The following is a 27,617-nucleotide window of genomic DNA, read 5'->3' as shown; positions in this document are numbered from 1 at the left end:
AGGTCACTCTTGCCACCTTGGAATTGAACTGCGATTATGGAATAAGCATTGCTATATAAAGCTGTATCTTGCAGTCTTTTTCAACCATGAGCGACAACAGAACCTCTGTTCATCCATTAGAATAAAGTTATAAACTCTTACAGATAGAATGAAATATATGCAAAAATTAAAATTTTTAAGGAAGCAAAATCTTAAGTTACCAATTTGAATTCGGATGTGGATGCGGGTATGAGAACCCGGTATATGGGTACATGAGATTTTTTTAGGGGATTTTGGGTGTGTTTGGGTACATAATGCAAGAAATATACAGAATTTAATCATTTGATATTACAATACTTCATTATTGAATATTGATCAATGCCAAATGCCTAAGATAAATATTAAATGTCAATTGATAGTTCACAAATATTCAAATAGGCCATTTCATATATGTCTATGTTCATGATTCCAATGGAAATCAGAAAAGTCACATTTAAAAGTTGTCATCAAAAAAATTGTGTTGGGCATCCAGGTGCATCTGGATGCTCACAGGTAGCATTTTTTCTGCCTGTGGATGCATCCGGATCCAAAACCAGATGTACCCACAGAGAAAAAGCTATCCCAGAGCGCATCCAAATGCACCCACACCAGGATCCGAATTCATACACACCAGCACCCAAACTCATGTGCAGGGTACACACACTCGATATCTAAGAGCAAAATAATTAGAAAAAGGAATTAAGAAGCTCTAAATTTGTGCAGATTACATGATTCAGATTTATATTCATTTTTTTAAATGCAATAGCCAAAGCATCTACCAAAAGCAAAGAAAACTCCTCAAGAGGACATTTACCAAACCCAAGTTGATCCTTGTATGAAGAGAAATATTCTGTGTCTTTCTTTAGTGTAATATCTTTAGCTAGGGCATCATATGCCTTCCTATCTGTCATTTCTTGGAGCCTTTTAAGGCGCTCTGTCAGCTCTTTACTCTGTAAAATTATATATTTATGAAACTTGTCAGCAGCTATACTGCATACATGGATCATAAACATGAAATAGCATTGTAAGAGCCAAACTATAAATGCATGTAACAATAATTAAATTATATATAGTTTTGAGTTTTGAGTTTTAACCTTCTCCCTAGGCTTTGGCCTTGGAAGAACAAAAGCGACGCCAACAAGCAGATTAGAAAATTTTGGTCTTTGAGATGGTTCCATTTGAGACCATGTCTCTGAGAACTATATATGGAATTTCGTCAAAACAGATATGTTTTTTTGCAGATAAGAGTATCGCACAAGACTTCGCATTTGAAGATGATGCTGCCTCTTCCAAGAACTTCTGAATAGCAGAATTATTTTTCAAAACAAGACCATAAGGCTGGAATACCTCACCCATACCTTCCAAATAATAGCATCCCCTTCATGCGATCATAAATGGCCCTACAAATAAATATAAGCATTAAATTTGTTAGAATCCATTCTCATAGTCAGCCGCACCAAGAAATTCATATACAAAGAAATTGTGAACATGGAAACCCCTAGAGAAATAGGAGCTTTGGAGTTTAAATGTAAAATATTTATCGAAGTTGTGGAGAATACACAAATTCAGGTTTTGATGACTTAAAAATATTCAAGCAACCAGAGCTAACATGCCACCTTCTCATAGACTTCAAAATGATGCAAACCAGCTTTACGTGAAAACCTTAGGGTTCGTTTGGATCACGGCTTTGAGCGGGAATTGGAATTCAGAATCCTCAAAAATTCCTAATCCACTTTTTGGGTCTGCAAAATAGGAATTGGAATTTGGGGATATGTGGATCCGGTATCCCCATTTGACCCCCAAAACAAGAATTTTGTCTCCCCTCAAAATACTTGTTATTTAGAATTCCTCTTTTAATTCCCATTTTAAATCTCATTTTTTCAAAATGAGGATTTCAACTAAAGTGAAATTGAATTGGGTTTGACATCTCGATGCCCATTTGGGAGCACCTATTTTTGCACATATTTTTGGAATTTTAATCGAGTTGTAACCAAGAGAGTGAGGCATTTCAATAAATAATACCCTTTGCATCTACTTCGAGCACCCTTTGAACATCATTTTGTAAAAATTAGCAGGTGTCGCTTGAATAATTCGAAAGATTATTGTAGAAATTTGTAGAAATACAATTTTTTCTTAATTGGGGGAAAAAATTCGGCTATTGTTGCACCTACTCATATGTTTGGATTAATTTAAATAACTAGTATCACACATATCTAATTTCTTTCGTCTTTCTTTTAACCTTTTCTTGAATTTTTATTTTGCAATGAACATCGACATTTTCAGCATGTGTGGAGTTGGAAGCACCATGAACAGGACCTTGAACAAATTGGAGATACGAATCGTCTTTCTCACTATCACTTTTATATTCATTTTTTGAACTTTATATTCATATTTTGAACCAAACAGGCTTGGAATAACAAATTCCAAATATCAAATATTTTTGGGTTTGAACCAAACAGTCCCTAATAAATTCCAAAATCCCTAATATGGATTTCAAGTTCCAGAATCCCAAATCAAGGATTTTAGATTCCAATTCCTAAATCATATTCTAGCAACCAAACGAGCCCTAAGATACTTGTGCGTCTGGGAAATTGACAGGTGCGGGTGTTGGTGCTTTTGGGTGTTGCACCAGTTAGCCTAAGAAGCTTGTCCAGCCACTGTGGGTGTGCCCATGATGCCTCCACGCGCACCCAAAAGGCATCCAAAGAGCACCTAAGCACACCTAGAAAGAACCTTTACCAATATGACCTTTTTTAACACCCATAGTCACTTAAGTGACTTAATTTGCATATGTCTAATTTTTTATTTTTTTTATTTTTTGTTCCTCTTTGCTCCTAAACCCTAAAATGGCTCTAAAAAAGGTCATTCATTGTTCATTCTTCTCATTTTGTTTGCAGTTGGGCTCTCTTCTCAATTGGTCTCCATTTTGGCATTTTGAAAGCAAGGTCATATTTGAAGACGATCATTGGTAGCGTGTCAAATAGCTTCTACAAAGGACTTCTAAGAATCTTTGATCTCATTCATGAGATCTTTTACTTATCTTTTTTGAGATGATGAATTTTTCAAGTTTTGGAAGAATTTGTACAAATTTTTTTTCCACATTTTTTTATGAAATGAAGGAACAAGTTTAGCTATCTTTTTTAATATTTTTGAATCATATTTTTGCACTTGTATGTTTGATGTTCATAGTTGATTTAATTATTTCTGATTTAATTTTTTTAATTTTCTTATTAGATTCATAGTTTGTATTGTGCAAGAATGGCCACTACTGGTAGTCAAAGTTCAGCAGTAGGGCAAGACGAACAAAGTAATAACTTCAATATTGATGATGCATCTCCATTATGGAGACATACCACAAGATTATCACAAGTTTCAAGAGGCAGGACATACATTTGGAAATGCAATGTATATCACAGTAAACCATTCAACAACTCATATTATCAAGTCAAAGCTCATTTAATGGGCCCTACAGGTAAAGGAATAGCAATGTGCAAAGGAAGAAAAGATGGAAAAAGGATAAGCGATGCACAATTAGCAAGATTTATAAAAGAACAAGTTGTTGATCATTTAGTTCACAAATCAAAAACAAGTTTTTATCAACCTTCATCCAAAAAGAGCAAAGTGAAATAGCCCAATGATGATGTTGTATCTTCTAACATCCATTCTTGCAAGTACCTATACAAGTAGAGGAAGAGGAAGAAGTAGAAGTTTTTACCCACGAAAGAGGTCCATTGGATCAAGCATTTAAAATGAAGGCAAGAGAGCTTGTTGAAGAAGCAATTGCATGTTGCCTTTATGCCAATGGTCTTCCTTTCAACTTGGTAAGATTGCCATATTGGAAGGAAATAGTTGCAACCATCCTTAAAGCGTCAGCTAATTACACTAGTCCTAGGTTTAAAAAGGTGAGTGCCACTCTTTTGCAACAAATTAAAGATTTCTATAAACAAAGCTCTTCAACCAATTAGAAGTTCTTGAAAAACTTGGAAAACTTTCAATATAACAATTGTGTTTGATGGATGGAAAGATACAAGAAACCAGCCATTGATTAATGTGATTGCAATGTCCCCCAAAGGGGCAATGTTTTTTAGGGCAGTAGATTGTGAAGAAGTTAAGGATATACAATTCATTTGTAGAACTCTCAATGAGGCAATAGAGATGGTGGGTAGTGAGAATGTGGTCCAAGTGGCCACAAATAATGCCAAAAATTGTCGGGGTTCAGGTGCTTTGATTGAGACTCGGTACAACCACATTTTTTGGACACCATGCACTGTACACTCTCAACTTGGTCATGCAACAAATTGACACCCAAATAGATTGGGTGAAGCAAATACACCAAGAGGGAGAGAAGATACAAATGTTTGAGACAAACCACCACATGTCACAATCCATGTTCAACTAATTCTCCAAGTTGGAGTTGTTGAAGGTAAATTTAAAATTGTACTTACTTAGTTTCATTTATTTATTTTAATTTTAATAAGTTTTATATTCATGTTCAATTATCAAATTGTTATTGTATATAACCTTGCTTAATATTTATTGTCATATTGTATACTTCGTTTCTGAGACCCGATTCGATCTCATATTTTTGTTATGAGACGACTCCTCAAGGTGCAAGGGGCATTTAGTCAAATGGTTATTTCTAGCCAATGGGGTATATGGAAGGCTTCAAATTCAAAGAGAGACCAAAAGGTCAAGGCTTTGGTCTTGGATGACAATTGGTGGGCTCATGTGCAATTTGTATTCGATTTCACTGAGCCTATCATGACTATGCTACACTTTGCTAATACAAATTTACCATGCTAGGGGGATGTGTACAATGCCATGGACACCATGGTAGAAAAGGTAAAGCTTTGCATACAAGCACATTATAATGACCCCACAGAATGTGAAGCCTTATGTAATAAGGTAGAAGCAATCATTCATCATTGTTGGGAGAAGATGACTACCCCATTACACCTCCTTGCATATGCCTTATCTCCAAGGTATTATGGCCAAGAAATACTTGTTATGACGGATAGAATTGTACCATATGGTAATGAAGAAGCTACTACTGGGTGTTGAAATCCATTTGCAAGACTCTTTCCAAATGATGAAATGCACAAAAACGTGTGGCTAGAATTTGGCTTATTTGCCTCAGGATCAAAACTTACTCCATATGCAATAGAGGACCAAAATGACATCGTGGTACATGTATAGTCAACCATTCAAGCATCTACAACCCCTTGCAATCAAGATCCTCTCACGGGTAATTTTTTTAATTTTCGTTTAACAATTGTATTCTACAGTTTAGTGTTTAACATTCTTTAATTTGTGTTTCCTTTGTAAGTTTTATTTTATGAACACTATCTAGGTTGCAAGTTCTTCTACTGCTGAACGGAATTCGAGTACATACTCCTATATCCATTTAGTGAAGTGCATTCAGTTTGGTTTAAAGAAAGTTGAGGACTTGGTTTATATACATACCAACTTGTGTCTTTTGTGACGTAAGGAGGAAGGGTACAAGGAAGGGTCAACCAAGCTTTGGGATGTAGCCCCTGAATGTGAAAACTTGGATGCAACATTGCAGGATCTTACTATGATCACAGATGATGATGTTGATAGCATCATGGCACGCGCATCTAGCACAAGTGGAACCATGTTTAGCTCAAATGAACTTGTAAGTCTTGCAGCAAAAGGAGATGATGAGAATGTGGATTTTTTTGAGAATCCTTATGATTCTAAATGACTAAATTTGATAAGTGAATGTTGAGTCTTGATTCTTAATTGATCAACATTGAATCATGAACTAAGTTTTGATTTTCCAATTCAGAAATGCATCGAAATCTTGAACTTGAGTAATTTACTAATTAGTTATTTCAATTTGTATATTTGTCACTTTGTGTTTGTGAAGTTTTAACTATCAATGGTCAAGTATCATGCTATGGAATGGTTTAATTTTGTATATTTCTTGCATTTCTTTGCATATATAAATTATTGTGTGTGTGTGTATTGTTGGTTAACAGTTTGTCCCTCTTGCTAACTTGGCTTTACCTTGACTCTAGATGCCCACAATGTGAGGAAACAAAAGGATGTTACCAACAACTGCATTAGTGTATGTGTTATATCACTGCCATCTAAATTATAAGGTACAGCTCCCTTGTATGCAAAATATGCAATGAATTGTGTTTTTAATAGATCATTGGGATGGGGGTATGCTCTTAACCTAAGAGTCGAAGAGGATAAACCAGGATGCTCATAGCTACAAACAACCCAGGCAAAAATAGATTTGGGCAACCTATAACACCCAGTGGAATCAATATCATAAATTACCTTAAAGCCCTTCTAATACTACTCCTACTCTAATCTAAATGTCGATTAGTCTTATTGAAATGCAATCTAGGGAAAGAGCAGAGATGCACATGAAAGATGAAACGGAATCCACCATGACTGATAACCCTCCACTAAAATGGAATCTAGTAAGATATCATCAGCTTCAAATACATTTGTTCTACAATCCTATAGAGATTACTCTGAAATGCATGGTCAACTCGGCCAAAGGAGACAACGAAAGACCTAGGCATGCTAGTCCTAAATGGAATCAAAACGTCACATTACCTAACTGCAAACATCATAGAAATCCTTCATTCCATCTAACTCTTTGATTCTCACTCAACATCTGGAAATGCAAGGGGAAAAGTTGGACAAAGTTGCCAATCCTTTCTATTAACTTAAAAAATTACATATATAGGCCCCCTCTTAGGGTTCTTGGCTAGTTACAGATTCATCAATTACATCAATAGAGCACTTGAAATGCTTAGAAATCCAATAGACATTGATTACAGTTCAATACATCAAAAACATACAGCAAAAATGATTAGAATTCCTCAAAATGGTTCATATTCTTCTCTGATCTGTAGCAGTCACATTGGCGCCAAATTCATATAATTCATATTCCAACGGTCACCACAGGTTTAAATCTCCACCATCGATCTAATATTCAACAATCATGATTAAAACATAACAAACCATCTCATCTTTACCTTGTCATTCCTTAGATATCTTTATTTGATGCGACGATGTGATCAAAGGATTTCGTAGCTTCACTGTGTTAACTCAGGATTACCTCTAATCACACGCGACTTTGCGAACAAAGGCTTTCGCAACTTCGCCAAGTTAACTCTAGGTTATCTTTAATCACTTGCAAATCTATGATACACGTTGATCTCTTAAGATCTAACAGCTAAGACTTGAAGATCTTAATTCTTTGTTCTGCTCTACAACGTGGGTCCCTATGTGTATACATGTCAGATTCTCGTATTCCCATGTCAGTTATCCTTCATAGATCTCTAAAAAATAGGTAAGCGAGCATCGTCAATCTTTTGAAATCAGACGGTTGAATGTATATCTTCTATTCATGTTGCATCTTTGCAATTGTCATTCATACGATGTCTTTTTCCGATACAATGATGCTATAGCTACTTCATTTGCAAGCTCGCAACTTAAAATGTCTTGAACATCTTCTAACAAGCGATCATGCGATCAATGACTTTTCACGGCTTCGCAACTATCATTCATTCGATATCTTCATTCAATGCAATGATGCGATGAGTAGCTTTCGCAGCTTCGCAACTTGGAAACCTTTAACTGACTATATAAATGTGTTGATGTGATGACTTCTTTTATGCTTTGTCACTCCTTCACAACTTCTCAGACTAACCTGGCACTTAATGCTGCAACAATGCGACAACTACTTCTAGGTTGCCCCTGACTTTGTTTTCACAACCTCGCAACTTTAAAAGTAACTGTCATTTTAGACCTACGATGTTGCGATGACTGTTTGAATTAACTGTCGATGCTTCTTGCATCTTCGCAAGATGAAATTGAACATTTGGCTAATTGCGTGCGATGTTGCGCTCTTTTTAAACTTAATTTTTCAGATTACCTTTCGCAGTTTTGCACCCTTAGCTTATGATTAACCCTAAGCATGTGATTATGTGAAAGCTTAAAACTTAAATGTTGGGCCCATCATTGTATCCTCGCAACTTTAAGGGATTTAACTGTTATATCACTTGCGATGGTGCGAGAACCTGTTTGATTTAACTATGGGTAGTATTCCACACTTTTGCAACTTAGAAACCCTAACTCGTCTTTAACCCTGCGATGATGCAATTAACATGCTTCGCATCTTTGTGACCTTGACTAAGAGATAACGTTAACCGCCTATGACCTTGCGAACATTGATTTTTCGCAGCTTTGCCATGTCAACTCTGGTTTACCTTAAATCAGTTGCAAACGTGCAGCGAGCGTTGATCTTTATGATCTAATGGTTGAGATTAGAGGACCTTAACTCTTTGTTCTGCTTTGCAATGTGGGTCCATCTTCTCCACATGTCGAATGCTTGTATTCCCGCATTGATTATCCTTCATGCATCTTCGAAAAGCGAGAAAGCGACAATCGATGATCTGTTAAGATCTGAAGACTAGGAAGATTCATCACTAAGGGGCATCATAATTCCATCTTAAAATATCATCCATCGATCTGGTCTTCATCTGACGATCCAAACTTAATCTCTGAGCCATTTGACTTGTCAACTTTGCAACGTAGACACGAGGATTAAATATAAGTCATCAATTGGATTTCAAAGAGAGTCATACCACCTTTGACTGGGTTATTTCACCATTTCTGAGATTTTATCTACTTTTGCATTCAATTCGTCTTCTCTGATTTCTATGATGTATCAGATGTATCAAGCACTCAATGAAGTACTTAATCATAGAGTTAGCGTTTCTGAACAACTTTCTTCTCATCTAGGAAATGCATAAACTTACCCTCCCTTCCCTAATCACCTAATATAAACGAATGCATTAGATTGCTTTTGAATGCCCACCTAGGTGTACACAAAGGAATAGATGAGAAGAGAAGTCCCTTAAAGGCAATCTAGACACAGACATGACATCACATTGACTCAATCCTATCTTAGAAGCTTGAAAAATATAGAGGACTGAAATCATGGCAACATATATATATATATATATAGACATCCAAATGCACCCAAAATCAAAACAAAAAAAAATGTGCATCCGCACATTAGAATTCCGCACCCGCATCAACATCCGAACTAGCATCAGTAACTTAGGTGAAAACTTCCCTCTTAGTTTAGATAGCGTATACCATGATGACACAAACATAGAAAATTGTAGTGATTCAATGGTTCATAAAAGATTTAGACTGAATTGGTATGACAAACAATGCACCCTAGATAGAATTAGTCATGAGTAGCCAAAGAGACAAGGAAGCAAAGTTGATATAAGCAATAAATATATGACAAATGATGCCCCTTAGCACAAAATTAGTCATGAGTAGCCAACAAGACAAGGAAACAAAATTGAAATAAGAAATTAATAAATCAAGATGTGAACCAACGCTCATTAACAAAGAACGAATTTTTCAATCGCATCAAAAAATCTTTCACTGATAGAAGACGTCAGTTTGTATTCCCAGCTAACTGTCCCCATGTTTCTCACCAATTATTTCATCATATTGTCAGTTTTTAAAATTATTTTTACACAATGCTATAGTGTAACTTCAAGCATAAGCAGCAATGCCCAAAAGAGAACTAGAATTGCATGCATAATTTATATGTGACCAAACGACAAGCTTATCATAAAAAGTGAAAGTAATAACTAGATAAAATAAGCTATTACCAACGCCTTTTTTGCCTTGAAAAAACAACAAAAGAACAAATTCCTACCCATTGGTCAACTTGAAAAATATATTGCAAATAACATTGAATTTTTGGTTTAAAATGTGTAATTTGTAACATCAATGTTCTAGATCAAATTAAGAGGGTTTTGAGGGTTTAAATGTTACATCCCAAATTTTTTCCCTAAATTTTAAATTGAACTTAGCCGTTGATTTAACGAATCATTATCATGTGAAGTGAGTTAGTTAATTATAGCCGTTGTATGAATTTATTTCTTCCTGATCATGTGAAGTGAGTTAGTTAATTATAGCCGTTGTACCAATTTATTTCTTCCTAATCATGTGAAGTGAGTTAGTTAATTATAGCCATTGTATCAATTTATTTCTTTCTGATCATGTGAAGTGAGTTAGTTAATTAAAGTCATTGTATCAATTTATTTCTTCCTGATCATGTGAAGTGAATTAGTTAATTATAGCCGTTGTATCAATTTATTTCTTCCAGATCATGTGAAGTGAGTTAGTTAATTATAGCCGTTGTATCAATTTATTTCTTTCTGATCATGTGAAGTGAGTTAGTTAATTAAAGCCGTTGTATCAATTTATTTCTTCCTGATCATGTGAAGTGAGTTAGTTAATTATAGCCGTTGTATCAATTTATTTCTTCCTGATCATGTGAAGTGAGTTAGTTAATTATAGCCGTTGTATCAATTTATTTCTTCCTAATCATGTGAAGTGAGTTAGTTAGTTATAGCCGTTGTATCAATTTATTTCTTCCTGATCATATTAATTATAGCCGTTGTATCAATTTATTTCTTCCTGATCATGTAAAATGAGTTAGTTGAAATATATATGTTGTATTAACTGATAATGAGATATTTTCATGAACATGTGAAATGAGTTAGTTATTCTGACGTTGATGAAATCTCTACGGTCATTAGATGATCAACAATGGTTTTGAATTAACAATTAATAAATTTTGAATTGATATCTTGGCGAGAATGTTGTTTTGAATGATTGCAAGAAGAAGACTGAAGAGAGGGGAAGCATTGCTAAATGGGATCATCAAAAGGGGATGGTCGAATAGTCCAGTCATCGGAATTGTCAGGTTTGACCTAAGACCACTCTAGCAAGGATACTAGGTTTTTTAACATGTTGCATTATGGAACCGCATGAGCTATTAAAAGAACAATATAATAATCAATTAAAAATTAAAACTATAATTCATATCTTTGAAGGAATTATTAATAAATTCATTATTTAATTATTATTATTCATACTTAAATACGAACATATGTACATAAATATAAGGTGACACCAATAAATTATAAGCTATAATCTAATGATGCCACTTTACCAATACATACACATGAACGTATTTAAAAAAGAACAATAATAATAAAATAATAAAACCAAACTTTTCAACTTATTCTTTCCCTCTATTTTCTTCCTTTTAAAAAATCCGAATCATTTTGCATTCGAAAGGTCTCTTGTAACCAATGGCAGCTGAAGAGCCAAACAAATTCTTGTATAGAGTCTCATGATCGTGTCTCAACTCGTCTTTGTCTTTTTCTTCCTTCATTGCGATCGAGCTCTCTGTTCTCTACCTTTACGTAGAGTAAAACCCAACTGAAAATCCTTTGCATTCTGTTTTTTATCTGCATTACCTTCAATTTCCATAACCGTGGGATACAGAACAAGGAGCGGAGACCAATATTTCCAACCACAGCAAATCTGAATCAAAACAAAAGTGTCATGTAAGGCTGCCAATCTATGTTCTTTATTTTCTTTATAATCTCTCTTAGTTCCAAGTCGATTGTGAATCAAGTTCAGGCCAAGTTCAGATGTTGTCTTGTATATTGCACCAGTCGTATAACCCTTTGTGCATAAATTTCATAATACTGATGTCTATTACAAACTGAACCTAGGGAACTGCAATTAGATTTTAGAACATGGAAACTGTCAATTATATCAATGATGTTATACATTCATGTTAGTGAATCATTCATGTATGAATAGGTATCTCAGCTCAGAATTTAGTCCTTTCATTTATATCACATGGAAATGAAATAATATCATGGAAATCCAACACCAAGGAATTCACCGGCAATAATGCCAATATAGGTGGAGAGGGGTGAATCAAATATGGTGGATATAACTCGTGTGCACCTAGGGATCACCGGCATGGTAGCCTAAGAAGGTGAGCAGGTGTAGAGAGTCTGCATATAAAAGAATGGAATCAATACAAAGGAATAATAATAAACAAAACTGAAATAGCTCATGCATGTTCCAATTATGTAATATGTTGTCAAGTCGAGTGGTGGAGATCGGATTTGTAGACCCAACTTGAAATCCTTGGCTAGGGTAGAAATTAGGCAGATGTGTCGAACATGTGATCTTTGTTGATTGTCCAGACATTTCAATTATTTTGGAGAATAACTATTGGGACTTCAACCGACCTAATTACTCAGATTGCTGGGCTTATGAACATCCCAAGCCTGATCCCGAGGTAGGGAGGGTCATTCTATTAATTTAGAATGTGTGGGAATAAGTAATGGTCCGTGGTTGGGAGGTTAAGCCTATGTCAATGCTTTCTCCTCTCACCAAAGCCGAGGCCTGGACAACAAGTTAAAGAGATTCTTTGTTATTACTGCATGTTCTTTTCACTTTTTACCTCTGTAAAATAGATAGATAATTTCATTTCAAGATAGAGAAAACTTTAACTTTTATGTTGAATAAGCGTTTCAATTGATAATTAGTCGTTACTTTATTTTTAGTTGAACAATTAAAGATAGTTAAATTGTTAGCAATACATAAATATCTCTTTTTGTTTCTCGTGAATTCAAATGAATATGTAAGATGGATTTTAAAGAGTTTCTTTCAGTTATAATTTGGTAGAAATCATTGTCATGTGAAATGAAAACAATTACTTGTGAAATTAGATTAATTTGAGATGAAATTTTGGTTATGAAAATTCGTATGTTACATTAAACTTGAGTTGTTTCTAAGGGCTTTGACAGTTTTGAAGATTGGGAAGTTAGGTGAGGGGCCCTTACAAAATCCTCCATCCATTGACAAAGACACTGGAAAAAGGCAAAACTCAAATTTCGTGGGCTAGGTCTGCTGATTCATATCCTGTTTTCCTCTCCATACAATATTGATTCTTTCCTTTCAAAGAAATATTCTGCTTAAAAATGTCCATAAGCTGCTACGTGGTAGATGAAATCGAAGGGATATAGAGGAGTTAAATATCCTACAAACCTCATGAATGGTTGATGCTCTCATGGTGGAGATCCCTGATGACCTAACAAGTGATGCAATAGCTGAATTGTGTGTTACATCCCAATTTTAAATGCTCCTTTATAATGTTTGTTAAAATTTCAAAAATTCATCGAGGACGATGAACCACAAGGGGGAGGGTATGTCACATCCCAATTTTGGCTCCATTTGAAATGTTTATATAGCCGTTGAAGTTTCATGTGAAGTCAGTTGACAGGTAAAATTAGTTACGATCATGTGAAATGGTAAGATGTTTAATCATTATAATCTCATATGAAGTTGGCATGTTGGTTAACCGTTATGATGATATTTTAATGTTATCTTGGAAAGTTTGTTACTCATCATGAACTCATGGGAAGTGAAATGGCTGTAAGTCGTTGTGATAGTTTATGATTAATAACTTCTTGTGGTAATTGCTATTATATTGAGGAATATGATATAATTGTGGAGAAATTCCTTGCAGGAGCACGTCAAGGGGTGGAAGCATTGTCAGAAAAGAATTGCGCACAGGGGCACCACCATCACTAGGCAAATAGGTACAAGTCTTGAACCACCATGGCTAAGGGTAAAAGACTTGGCAAGCAAGAGTGTACGTTGGACAATACCATGAGCTACGTGGTCAATTTTTATAACAAGAGAAATATTAAACATTTAATATGCCTTTTTGTTTTTACCATGGAAATATAATCTTTATAACTCCACATAGATGAGCGGTGGCCACCTCCATAACGGCACCATCTTTTTTTTAAAAAAACTTTCAAATTTGCGAAGCCATCTTGTAAGCGCACACGGGAGACCATATAATATCCCGAAACTGTTGAAGGAGGGGCATTCAAATCAAACATAATCGCCCTAATATGAGCACATTTCCTGAACTGCGAGCTTGGAAAGTTTCTTCCTCTTTCTATTGACATCTTGGTCTGTCTATTTTGTCACACGAGTGGAGACTTACTATGAAATCGATAGCCACCAAACAACCGCGAGCTTGGAAAGTTTCTTCCTCTTTCTATTGGCATCTTGGTCTGTCTATTTTGTCACATAGGTGGAGACTTACTGTGAAATCGATAGCCACCAAACCGACTGGTATTATTACAAGTTATGGATCATTCACGATCTATTCTTTTGTCTATTCCATGTTCTTATCAATGCAATTAAGTATCTGTTCTATCAAGTATGAAGATAGTCATGTTGAAGTTGCAGATACAAATGAAATACAATCATATTTCAGTATAAAAATAACTCAAATATGTTTCCAGCTCTATTACTCTGTTTATGTCTAAATCTCAGCTCTCTATATGTCGATCGCATAACCATAGGAACAACTTATAAGTCCCCTTAAAACATATTCGTGGCCATATTATGCATGAGCATTCTTGTATAGAATCTGAATCCAAAGTTATGACATTCTGACTCACTCACTGGTATTTGTTGTATAACAACTGTAGTAAGTATCAGAAAGGTATTCAAGGAAACCATATGTCAAAGATCTCATTATTAATAGCAGTCTCCTGGGATGCACCCAAGGCTAGTGAAGTTGTGTGAATGGGTGAAGAGGAGAGGAATCCTGCAAGGGAAAAACAAACTATGATCAAATTCTCAACTGCATGAACATCTTAAAAAGAAATTGTTAAAATCCAAGTCAGCTCATGATTGTCCAAATGTACTCAATTGTCAAGTTGAGTGGCAGAATTAACTACCAGGATGCTCGGTAGTTGGACAAGGTGTTCCATGTCTATTCCAGGGAGGAAGGGCCTTTCTTGGATGAGATTGTGTGGGGATAATTAAGGGCCCGCAATTGGGAGGTTAAGCCCCTGACAATGTTTCCCTTCTCCACCAAATGCCAAGACATGCACAAGACAGAGATAAGTTATGCATTCAACATCTATTGGTAACAAGTATCTTACTCTTATGATATTTGAAATTGCAAGTTGAAGATATGATAGATTAATCTATATTGTTGAATCAGTTAATCCCTTCAATGAAATCAACTTTATCGTCAATATAAATGGTAAGCAGTAAAATCAGTTGATTTTCTAGTTGAACATGAAATATATTTGTACGCATGAGATAGATTTATCTAGCAGTTGTCATTTATGTCTTTCACTTTTGTGAATAATGAATATGAACATATCTTCTAACTATATGTTATTGTCATAGTTAACAATAGAAAGAAAGGGGATGATACAATGGTATTTGATGCCCTAAATGTTATTTGTCTTTACGATATAGTGGTATAAGTACTGGTGCCCTAAGTGGTATATGTGGATTAACCTAGGTTTTGCAAATGTTGCCCTAGGCGGATTCCAGTTTCGAAATTTAGGGTATGTAAAACTTAAATTCTTTATTTAGATTTATTGATGATGCTATCAATTGTTAGTTAAAAGAATTCATTTAAATTGACTGTAACCATTAATCTCATTCACATGAACATAGCTATTATAATTGTCTTTCATGGATATGAAGTAGTAACTGTATTTTTATGATATGGTAATTGTCAGTTAAGGCCTGGAAAAAGGGGATGTTACACCATGGCTAACATTGGTGGGTAAGTTTCTTTACTTTCAGGCCTAATATTGATCAAAGTATGAGTTTGGCTGACTTGGAGTGGAAGTTGAAAGGGTGGCATTAAAATTAGCAAAATGGCCAATTGCCTATTTCTTGTTAGTTTTGTATAGTAAAGGTGTTTATGGGAGGTTCTTAGACTATTGGTAGTAATTTTAGGAACTTCATACCTAAGCATGGATTGACCCATCTACGAATTTGGGTTCAGTTGCTTTGACCTAGAACTACCTCCCTGGCCTGCCATTGGAATTTTGGCACCTTGGCATTTTTAAGATGATTGCTAATTCTTTTGGTCATCTTTCGGCGGTCAATAAAATGACTTGGTAGAAGTCCCATTTGACTTTTGCAAGATTATGTGTTAATGTTGTTGTTAATTTGATTCTCCCTATAAGTGTAACTCAAATCAAACTATGGATCATAGAATCAATCCATTGAATATGAGAATGATGTTGCATTACGTCAGACATACGGAAGGTTTGGGCATCTTAGTAGTTATTTTACGAAGCACCCTATAAGAAAAATCCAACAATGAAGGAAATCAATCCAAATGGTGATTCTTTGTTGGGCACTGGATAGATGGTGTACAAACATCACATTGAACCAAAGACCTACATGAAGGTCAATAAATGAAAACTTATTATCTTTATACTAATAAGGTCTAAAAGCACCACACTTAATGTAATAAGGCCATCAATAGCCAATTAAGTCCAATTATGGAATCATCAGTCCCATGGGTCCTGCAAGTTGCCACAAGCATATGAGATGTCACAATATGTCAAATGATCTATATTGAAAATGCAAAGGTGGAAATGGGCATTTTGGATCATATTTGATGTTGACACATGCAATGAATCCTTTTAGAGTCCTTAGATTGACAAAATAATCAAAAAATGGAAAAGATGCAAAACTACATAAAAAGATGTCAAGCAACTTTTCAAAGTTACTTGACAACTTTGTACGTCAATCCATTTTTGGGTAGTTAGAGGGGAGTTAGTCGGTTGGGAAGTGTCTAATAACTACAACTATGGTGCAAATGCTTCAAATTGTAATGAAATGGACGATGTTCAAGAATTTGGGCAATACAGATCAAAGGTTCTCTGGAATTACCCACGGTTTTCCTGTTCAACAGTCTGATCACAGTCCATCCTCAGGGTATAGACTTATTGCTGTGATCTCATAATTGTTTCACATTAATAAGGCATTAATACATCTCCATTTTGACATTTGTGTCATTCCAGTCCCTGTAATAAGGAAAATATTTAATTTTTGTTCAGACTGGTTATAATCCTTGCTAGTGTTTCCAGTACGCACAAGAAAATGTAGAACTCGCATATGTTTTGTCTAATAAATGTCCAACTTGGGAGGAAGGGACTAGAAACAATGTATTTTGATTTCTTCAAGTTATCAGAGAACCATGCAAAAGCTCACCTGGAACTGACACGGATAACACTAAATCTGTTGACTCAGAACTGTGCAGTACAGGGAACATCACCCTTGAAGATACTTCACCTACTCTGATGTGTTTGGAGGGGCAATGAGGCTATGGTGATTGACATCCTAATGAGTGGGTGGCCAAGGACCCAAAGACAAGAGTCTCAAAGATAACTGTCACAGAGAACTGTTACTGACTGTCCTAAATGACAGTATACGTGAGTTTACATTTGGAATGCCTGTTGGTGTTGGGATGGATAATACAACAGTCTGGTTGCAATAAGTGTCCTTAAGTAGGTAGAGTATTGAAGAAAATGCTCCTTGAGGAGAGATCAATTAGTTCAAGGAAGAAAGGAAGATGTTCATTAAAGGAGTAGTGGGATTTAAGGCAGTCAATAGTATTCTAATCACATAAGGTTTTGGAAGTTGTGAAGTGTTTAAGGGAAATTGGAGAGTCTCTAGTGAGTCAGGGAGTGGATTAGGAAATTGGGACAAGAGTTTGATCATTAAGAGAGTCTATGTTATGATTAAAGTAAAGACGGCATAAAGGTCTTGTGATCAGTAATGAGGAAGAATGTATCAACAATGTGCTTCTGAGTCAAGGAAGATTCAGTTGGACAATGGTACTGTGGTGAATGTGCTAAGGTCTTGAAACTTTTAGGAAGATCTTGAAAGGAAAGGGGTATCCAATTGACAAATTGGGATAGTGAATCCTTGTAAGGAGGTTTGAGTGGTGGATGCTTTGCATCATAGTGGTATCAGAGCTAGGGAGTAGGTCTTATTGAAGGTTTAAGTAAAGTTAGTCAAAGTGCCTCCTAAGAATGCAGGTACTGCTAGAGAGATTCAGGAATTGAAGGAGAAGAATCCCAAATTGCCAGAGTGTTATAATGCAGTCTTGGCTAGGCTTGAAGCCTTGGAGTCAAATCAAAGAAAGGATGTTGAATTCGGAGGTGTGAGTAGTGAAGAACCAGAAGAGGAAGAAGATGAAGAATTCCAAGAAGCAGAGGAAGCATTACCAGTGGATCATGAGGAACAAAGAACAATCAAGCTTATTAAGGCAGTAAAAGGAGATAAGGTAAGAGGGGACATACCAGTGTATGATTTAATTTGAAGGAGGAACAGTTGTTGGACTGGATGGCAGCCATGGATGCCTTTTTTGAAGGTGAAGAGGTACCTGATCATCAGAAAGTCAGATCGGCAAAGACGAAGCTCAAGGGACATGCACTTCTATGGTGGGACCATGAGGAGGCTGATAGAAGGAAGAGGGCGAAAAGCAAGATCACTTCTTGGGACTGAATGGTGGCTAAATTAAAAGGTAACTTTCTTCCTAAAGATTATGAGATTCAATTGTATAAATTATTACAAGGGTTAAAACAAAAAGATCTTGATGTTTATACTTATACTGATAAATTTTATAAGTTAAGCATAAGGGCAAGGGTAGAAGAGGATGAGATTAAGCAAGTTGCAAGGTACCTAGGAGGTCTGAGGTTTAACATACAAGATCAACTTGTTGTTGCTAACCCCAAGACAATCAAAGAGTGTTAGCAATTTGCCATCAGGATAGAAGAGAAGATAAAGAGAAGATAAGACAAGAATACAAGGCAAAGGGGCATTAGTTCAAGGGGAAGAGAGTCATCCTTCCCAAGACAAACTGGTGAAGGACAAGAAGTACAGGGACAAAGTTCTGATTTCCGAGGCAGAGGTCCAAGAGGAAGATTTGGTGGAGGTAGAGGCTCAGGAATCTTTATAGGGAGATGCAACAATTGTGATCAAGTTGGGCATTCATAAAATAGGTGCCCTTCGAAACAAACATCCAACTCTCAAGGAGGAGAGAAGAGGACCTATTTGGTTCCAGAAGAGGATGAAGATGGAATCCATCCAGTAGGGCCAATACTGGATGGAGAAAATGTTGATGTTGAGAAGACAAGTTTTGCAACCATTCAAACAGGACTTGAGTCAAAGAAGGAATTTATTCAAAATCTTGTGTAAGTGTAGGGGCAAACTTTGTAAAGTTGTTATTGATTCTGGTTCACAGGAAAATATGGCAGCTAGTAAAATGGTAGACAAGTTAAATTTGGCTAGTATACCTCATCCAAGACCCTATAAGGCATGTTGGGTTTCAGACAATCAGTCATTAGTTGCGAGGGTGCAGGCTTATGTAGATTTTCAGATTGGACAATACTGGGACAGGTTTTTTCGCATGGAGTGTTGCCATTTTCTATTAGGAAGGCATTAGCAATTTGATAGGCAAGTGTTGTTTGATGGTAAGAGGAACACCTATCTTGTTTACAAAGGTGGGGAGAAGTTTAACTTGTTCGCAGGAATCTGAGTCAGCAACTAATGAGTCAAAGGTCATCGTGTTTGGTCAGCAAGAGCCTCTCAAGAGAGAAAAAGTTCATGCCATTTCAAGGCTTGAGGAAACAACAACACCCAGATTGTTTGAAGGGGTCATGGTAGGGACAGTCATGTGTCCTATTATGCATAAGAAGGAGAACATTCACAATGCAAATGAAAATACCATAGGTCTAAACCAAATCTGAATGATGAGCCTCCTTTGGCCAAGATGGTGGTTCAAGTTCCCAAAACTACCTATGGGGGTAATGCAAAACCGGGCTTCTTTCTCTCTGCTTCTCCTTGTTTTTTGACTTCATGTGCAGGTATTTGTCCTTTTGTTGCAGGTATTCAAGGAATTCAGTGCCCAGTTATGGCTCATGGTACTCACAGGACATGAGTTCTTTTCTAGGGGAGAAGGGGGGGCAAGGGCGCCACATTGAACCAAGGACCTACATGAAGGTCAACAAATGAAACTTTTATATCTTTATGCTAATAAGGTCTAAAAGGACCATGTTTGATGTAATAAGGCTATCAAGAGCCAACTAAGTCCAATTATGGAGCCATTAGTCCCATGGGTCCTGAAAGTTCGTCAAGCGTATGAGTTGTCACAATAGGTCAAATGATCAATATTGTAAATGCAAAGGTGGAAATGGGCATTTTGGATCATGTTTAGTGTTGAAACATGTAATGTATCCTTCTACAGTCCTTAGATTGACAAAATAATCAAAAAAAATGGAAAAGTTGCAAAACTACACAAAAACCTGTCAAGCAACTTTCCAAAGTTGCTTGACAACTTTGTGCATCAATCGGTTTTTGGGTAGTTAGAGGGGAGTTGGTCGGTTGGGAAGTTTCTAATGACTACAAATATGATGTGAATGCTTCAAATTGTAATGAAATGGTCGATGTTCAAGAATTTGAGCAATACAAATCAAAGGTTCTCTAGAATTACCCCCGGTTTATTCTTAGGGTATAGACTTATTGCTATGACCTAATAATTGTTTCACATTGATAAGGCATTAATACATCTCCACTTTGGCATTTGTGTCATTCCACTACATTCTGTACTAAGGAAGATATTCAATTCTTTGTTTAGACTGGTTAAAACCCTTGCTAGGGTTTCCAATAAGCACTATAACTTTAGAACCCGGATGTATTTTGTCTAATAAACATCCAACTTGGGAAGAAGGAAGTAGAAACAATGTATTTTGATTTTTTATGTTATCAAAGAACCATGCAAAGCTCTCACATGAATCTGACACAGATAACACTAAATCCGTTGACTCAGAACGGTGCAGTACAGGGAACATCGCGCTTGAAGATACTTCTCCTACTCTGATGTGTTTGGAGGGGCAATGAGGCTATGGTGATTGACATCCCAATGACTGGGTGGCCAAGGACCCAAAGACAAGAATCTCAAAGATAACTGTCCCAAAGAACTGTTACTGATTGTCCTAAATGACAATAAATGTGATTTTACATTGGAATGCCTGTTGGTGTTGGGATGGATAAAATAGCAGCCTGGTTGCAATAAGTGTCCTTAAGTAGGTTGAGTATTGAAAAAAAGGCCCCTTGGGGAGAGACAAGAAAGGAAGATGCACATTGAAGGAGTAGTGGGATTTAGGGAAGTCAATAGTATTCCGATCACATAAGGGTTTGGAAGTTGTTAAGTGTTTAAGGGAAAATGGAGAGTATCTAGTGAGTCAGGGAATGGATTAGGATGTTGGGACAAGAGTTTGATTGTTACGAGAGTCTAAATGGTATGATTAAAGTAAAGAGATGAAAAAGGTCTTGTGATCAGTTATGAGGAAGAATGTGTCAACGGTGTGCTTATGAGTCAAGGAAGATTCAGTTGAACAAAGCTACTGTGGTAAATGTGCTAAGGTTTTAAAAGTTTTAGGAAGATCTTGAAAGGAAAGTAGCTTCCATTTGACAAGCTGGGATAGTGAATCCTTGTAAGGGGGTTCAAGTTGTGCATGCTTTGCATCAATAGATGCCCCTCTGTTTCCTGGGGTTAAAAAAAATGCAGATATGGTATTGGAGGAAAGGGCCAATGAGGTTCCTCATGAGATAAATAAAGCTTAGGAAGAACCGAACAATGGAGAAGTTGTTTCCAACTTTAATCGAAAAAAAATGAAGGTAAAGATCTAGCAAGCTTAGGAAAAATAAAAGGAGATGGTGATTCTGATGAAAACGAATTTGCTCTCGATTACGAATTTGAAATGCCCCCTTTTTGGGACATTAGGAATTCCAAAGTTAAATTTATAAAATATTAAATTTGGCTTATGAGAGTTTATAGCAAATTTATAAAATGAGTCAATTTAATATCGTAAAGGAGGTGAAAAAGTGACAAAAGAAGAAGAGGACAAAAGACAGAGAGGTGGAATCTGAAGAGTCACAGCTTGATGCATTAATACAAGGAAAGCAGACTCATTTTCGCATGATTGGTTTATGATTCCAAATTTCAGTTTCTCTCTTGGAAAGCTAATTGGAAAGCTTCAACTTTAATCCAGCCTAAGGACAAAAACCCTCATGCCAGTAGATCGGTGAATGTAACCCCATTGTCCATGGAGATGTCGCACCAAGTGTCTCACGTATGCTTATAGGTTCTTTCTCTGTTTCCAATCTGACTGTAAATTTGTGTTTAAGATTGGGATTTTTGAGAGCTGGTTATTGTATTGCTGATTTGTAATGCAATAACGTATTCTGAAGAGTTTAAATGAGTTTGCTTGTCATGCTATTATAACTGTTGAATATTAGAAGACAATAGAAATTACTGAGGTTTTCTACATGCATGTGTTGCTTAATTGCTGGTCAACTTTAAAAGTTTATTGCATAAGCGATCTTGTTGTATCCTGAATCGTATTTTTGAGACAAGTTTGAGAAAATATCCATTTGGGAAAATATCCATCTGGGAAATTCCAGTGGCATCAGAACAATGTATCCTGCCATGCTGGTGGGTACAAAATGCAATAAAACATCATATAGTGTTCTATCAGCCTGTGAAGTTGAGAAGGACAATATTGTGAAGTCTTGCTAGAGACAAATTTGGAGAAGTTAAAGATTTGCAGTTTATATGTTTTTACGGGTTTTGGAAAAAAAAAACAACTATTTCTTGATGCTTCTTTTTGGGATGAACGAAATATTATTGCCACAGTATAAAACTCTGATTTGTGGGAAGATTTATTGAAGCTGCAACCTAAGGGAAGCATTTGGACATAAACTTTCCAAAACTTGGAAACAGTTTGAATACAGAAACAAGGACTTGATGACTCATATCGAACATACCTTGAAGGCTGAAGGCTAAGAGTTTGTTATGCAACTGTTGAAGGAATCGAATGGCTATGAGGGTCTAGTGACAGTAAGGAAGGACAGCGATATCTACGAAGCATGAAGGCAGCTTAATATAATGTTTGAAAGCAAAGGTTGCAACAGAAGTTTATTTATCAAAGATGTATTAATACATCACTTCCCGTTGATATTATTGTCAGTTTGGCTGGAATGCATAAGCCGATGAAGCTGAGCAATGAGATCTTTGTTTGCGAGACTAATGTTTTAAGCCAAAATATTGGACTCGAATAAATTAAACTGACAGTGGTCCATTTTCACAATACTGTTATATCTGAGCTTTATCATGACACGCGAGCCATTACTAGAGGAGAATTGGCGATAACAGAATTTTAGTACACAGAATCCAGAAAATTTGAAATGGTTTCTAATTTGTGCAACCTGTGGAGTTGATTCATTTTGCAACTGTTTGGAGGTATCGAGATTGCAGACGAATGGAGGAACGATGAAGATGATATTTTCCTCGACTAAGATTAGTAGTGGAGCTATGGGAGTTAGAGGAATTGAGCTAATGTGAAAGGAGTATTGGGTCGTTTGACTGTTGTTGGATGTGTTACGTTGTGAAGTTAATGCCCATGTTTGTTTGCAGAGTCAATGTGATAGCATCTCTGTGAAGATTACATTCCAGTATGACAGATTTGCAAGTGTTTTGCCAACACTGTGTATGCATTCAGTTAAGTTGAAGCTGAAATATTTTAATATTGTGGAACAACTGTGTTTTGAAGAGAATTCAGAAACCGATGACAAGTGGAAAAGAAATATTATATTTCATGTTTTTCGTTAGAGGAACCGAGAGTTGGGAAGTTTATCGAGCAAGTTAAAATTGTGGGTGTGTGGAGAATTTTGCCCAGAGTCCAGCCTGAAGCTGAGCGCGTTTGGACACTAGTGCGTACCTCCAAATTTGAAGTGACCGGAAGCAACAAATCTTTCTATGATTGATTTTCGTGTCAAATCAGCATCATTGCCGTTTTTGGCTTCATGCAATATCACTTGTGAGACAGGGGAGTCAATAGCAATCTTCCATTATTATAAGTTCCCAGGAATTGCTACTGAGTATCTACCATAGCCAAACACGACATGAAGGAAAGAATTCATCGGTATGAGCTTTGAAGACAATTCACTGCAGTGTTCATCCCAGCTTTTATGTGCTTCTCCGGTAGGTGAAGATCACAATACATTCCCTATTGTGATCTCAGCCACTGACTCTAACAAAAAAATTGAATGGCCTAGTTGTGCATGCCGTGACTGGTGGAATAAGAAACTTGCATACTATTTACATCTACGGCAGGAGATATTGGTAAACGTCTTTCTACAAGGGGAATATTGCTGGAATTGGTTCAGTTCGAATAAAGAGCACAATTGGTTGTGAACTAGCTCTGCAGTGTAGATATCTTCTCACTCATTGCCGTTTTAAAAAAAGAAGTAATAACAGACATTTACTTATTTCATGTGTAGGAAGTTTGGCGCCTAAGACATTGAAAGTGAGGTAATTGATGCCAATGAATGAAGGATAAAACAACAATTTCCTTAAGAAAAGGTTGTCATGGCAGAAGCCAACTCAGTCTGGGCAGTTACGAATCTACATTGAAACTGGAGCCTTTTTTCTGTTCAATAAAACCATCTGTATGTCGTTTGAAGAGGGATTTTGTTGAAACGGTTTGCTATTGGCATATACTGGAAGAGCCTTAACAGCCAGTAATACTGGTGCATTTGTGAACATTGGGTGAGGTAGGGTATTTGGTGTTGTCAAGAGCATCTGTTGGAGTGTGTAAATATATAATAATATTTTCAGGCTGTTTCCAGGATACAGAACGTCTTCTTGGTCAAAGCTACTCTTGTGGTGATCTTCAAATATACTGTTTAGCCTGCCTGAAACATATAAAGTAATATATTTTGGTGGGGCAGACATTTCACTGCATTTATAACTGCCGACTCTGAAGGAGACTAATATTTCATTGAACATTTGAATTATATGTGTAACACGAAGTTATCAGGAATTCAACAGCAATGGTAATGATAATAATACTGGAATTAATAAAGTGCCTGATATTTGATTATCGCTGGATTTCTTTAGAGATGGAATTAGCATTACCGTGAAGAGATTGGTGACAACATTGACAGAGATATTTTGATTTCTTAACTGTTTTCATTTATCTACATAATATAGTTCTCTGTTTGAAGGAAGTTTGTCATCATACATTTGAACTTGGTGGGGACTAAGCCTAAAGCCAGTGCAACACCAGTTTACAGTCACTCTACTAGAACCTTTATCTGTCCCACAAACAGAGCACACATAAGCAGATATGTTCAAGGAAATTTCAGCTAAAATAGGCAAAAATTATCAATCAAATATTGCAATAGTCTGCTACAAGCCTTACATCAAGAAAGTTGCCCTCTTGTCCTTATTGTCGTGAGAGCTGAAGTTTCAAGATTTAGTTCAGTATCTGAAGCAAATTGTGGTTGGGCATTGACTTCTTGATTGACTTCATCAGCATATTCAACTATAGAAAATTTGAATGGCAACAAAGGACATATCAAATTTGGCCAAAGTACTCTATGAGACCAGTAGTAAGCTGGGCTTGGAATTGCAAACAAACAAACATACTCTCAGCACTTCGATTGAATTGGAGGGATGCTTAAGCATGGTCAAGCAATTGCCCTCTAAGTTATTGTAGATTGCTCTTGCTCCTATAGTGAGCGCTTTGAGTCCACACAAATGGCTGAAGCATTCAAACAAACATGTAAGTTTGTTGGTTACTTCTTGCTTGATGGAGATTACAAGGATTTTAGCACCTCAAGAACCTTACAAAGAAAATGTAATGAAAAAGGTACTTATGGTTGATAGCTTTCAAAATCTTGGAGACACCGGCAGTTATCATTTCTCAAGAAGGGTTGTCATACTAAAAGCATTTGCAAAAATCAGACTATGCAACCTTATGCTTGACATGGGATTTTATGCAAGCATACGATTGTATGATCTAATACATACCATGTTTCAAAATCTATTAGGGGCAATCAAGGAAGAACACAATGCAAATGTTATTGCAGTCATGCATGACATTATGGTCATAACAATTAATGAGAGTGATGCCCATTTCCAGCCACTTCTACAAATGCTGTTAACCCTTTCCAATGGTGAACAAAGGCATCACTAAGTGCTTATAAGCTGATCCACAAGGTGCTCAAACATTGTGATTGAAAAAATGAGAAGTACAAACAACTACAGGCTAAACAAGAACCCAAGGCAAGGGAATTACAGGATGTAGAATCTCAAAAGATGAGCAAGAACCAAATGAGGAAAGAGCATATTTGCTTCACTTGCAAACATTTTTGGTCACTTGGTCACATTTGTGGGGCTAACAAGCAGGAAGAGTCAGCTCAAGAAGTGCAGATAAGTGTTGAAGAGGTTAAGGACTCATTAGTTCAACTTCAACCTAATGAAGGCCATGAGAGCAAACCCACCATGGTTAACAGTACAGATTATTCTAGCATCCTATATGGTGAGTTGGAGGTTATTGTTAACAAAGATTATGGTGATCCTAAGGCTGAAAATGAGACTCTCAATGCGAATGAATTATTTGAAAGCAATGACATGATAGTTGATGAGACAATAATCTGGAGAGGAAGAAAGTTTATGAAAATGGTTCAGTTGAAAGTGAAAATGAATCTAGTATTCAAGAACAAGCGCAAGATGATGTTACCTTAGGGGCTGATTTGAAGGACCAATCAGACAATTCATTTGTAGATGATGATTTTGGAGCGTATTATTTAAAGGATAAGCTGAAAGTATCAAATGATATGATCATTGCAGCCTTACATTGGGGAAATTATGTGGGAAGTAAAAAATATTTAAAAGGAGAAGGGAATAATGAAGAGAATCAATAGTGCAAGTCATCACATTCTTAAGAGGGCATTGGAAAGAACGAAATCAGATTACTTAAAGTTGCTCAAAGATAGAGATATGGCTGTCAAACATGCTGAAGATAACGAGAAGGACATAGATGAGTTATATCTCCAGTTAAGTATGACACAATAGTCATTACGTTAGACTAAAAATCAGAATTATTTAATAGCTACTCGCATAGATGATGTGCACAATTATAGAGCCAAGGATATCATACACATTGTAGAAGGGATCAATACCCTTGGTGAGAATTAAGATTAACTTAGTTTCCCCACTTCACCGAATCTAGATGAGACTCATAATGATGAAGCAAGCTTCAAGGACCAGCAAGAAGTCAAACACATGAGTTCTGATTTTAACAACAACAGTTATATGATCTCACCTTATCATGAGGTAGAGGATGAACCAAGTAATCTTACTTCAAAAACTATGTGTGAAGATGATCATTTTGTTGAGGAAGATGTTGATTTTAGTGATGATACTTATGGTGAAGCAGAGAGTTCAGAGTTGTCCTTGGTGTGTCCTTGGTGTGCCCTAGGGGTTTTTACAGGTTATCTAGAGACTTACCATCACGTTCTTATGATACGGTAGCTGCCTAATTATTGATTGGTGATTTTATCTTCCTGCATACCCTAGTTATCAGTGGCTGCCTTGCTTGGAGTATTACTATATTTTCATATTTAGCTTAGCCTACAAGGAATAGTGAGTTGCAAGCAGACAAGTGGGAACATCACATGTTGCTAGATTTCTTATGAGATGTTTTCCTTCCCAGTTCAACAGCTTATTGGTGACAGTAGACATTCTTGATGCTGATTCAAGTTATGGCGGTGACATCCTGAGGCATGATGAGTTGGTTCCCCTTACAAATGGGCACTGTGTTTGGTTGGTTGATTCAAGAGGTCAGTGACTCGCCGATCATCTAATTCTACACCCAGGATCATGTTCACAGATTGACATGGGATCCAAGGATCTAGTTGATGGATGAGATGCATTTCGACACCTTGTTTCGCAATGTGGCAGGATGTGTTTTCAGAGCTACCTGCAGATTGATATGGGATCCTAGTGT

General features: G+C 36.4%; 1 pseudogene across 1 annotated transcript in view; it reads right to left on the bottom strand.

Moving 5' to 3' along the window:
- Window positions 1–406: 406 nt before the first annotated feature.
- The window catches only part of LOC149568305 (uncharacterized), a 45,695-nt pseudogene continuing 18,484 nt past the window's right edge, over window positions 407–27,617 (bottom strand). Inside the window, exons 2-3 of the transcript XR_016362538.1 lie at window positions 1,113–1,418; window positions 407–968 (exon numbers count right to left, since the gene is read on the bottom strand). The product of XR_016362538.1 is annotated as an uncharacterized LOC149568305 (transcript). The remainder of the gene's footprint in view (window positions 969–1,112; window positions 1,419–27,617) is intronic.

The sequence above is a fragment of the Cupressus sempervirens genome, chromosome 3 (assembly GCF_028749045.1).
Source record: "Cupressus sempervirens isolate cs-2001-9-10 chromosome 3, ASM2874904v1, whole genome shotgun sequence".
NCBI lineage: Eukaryota > Viridiplantae > Streptophyta > Pinopsida > Cupressales > Cupressaceae > Cupressus > Cupressus sempervirens.
The sequence above is the reverse complement of the archived record's forward strand: the minus strand, read 5'-3'. Positions and strand labels throughout refer to the sequence as shown.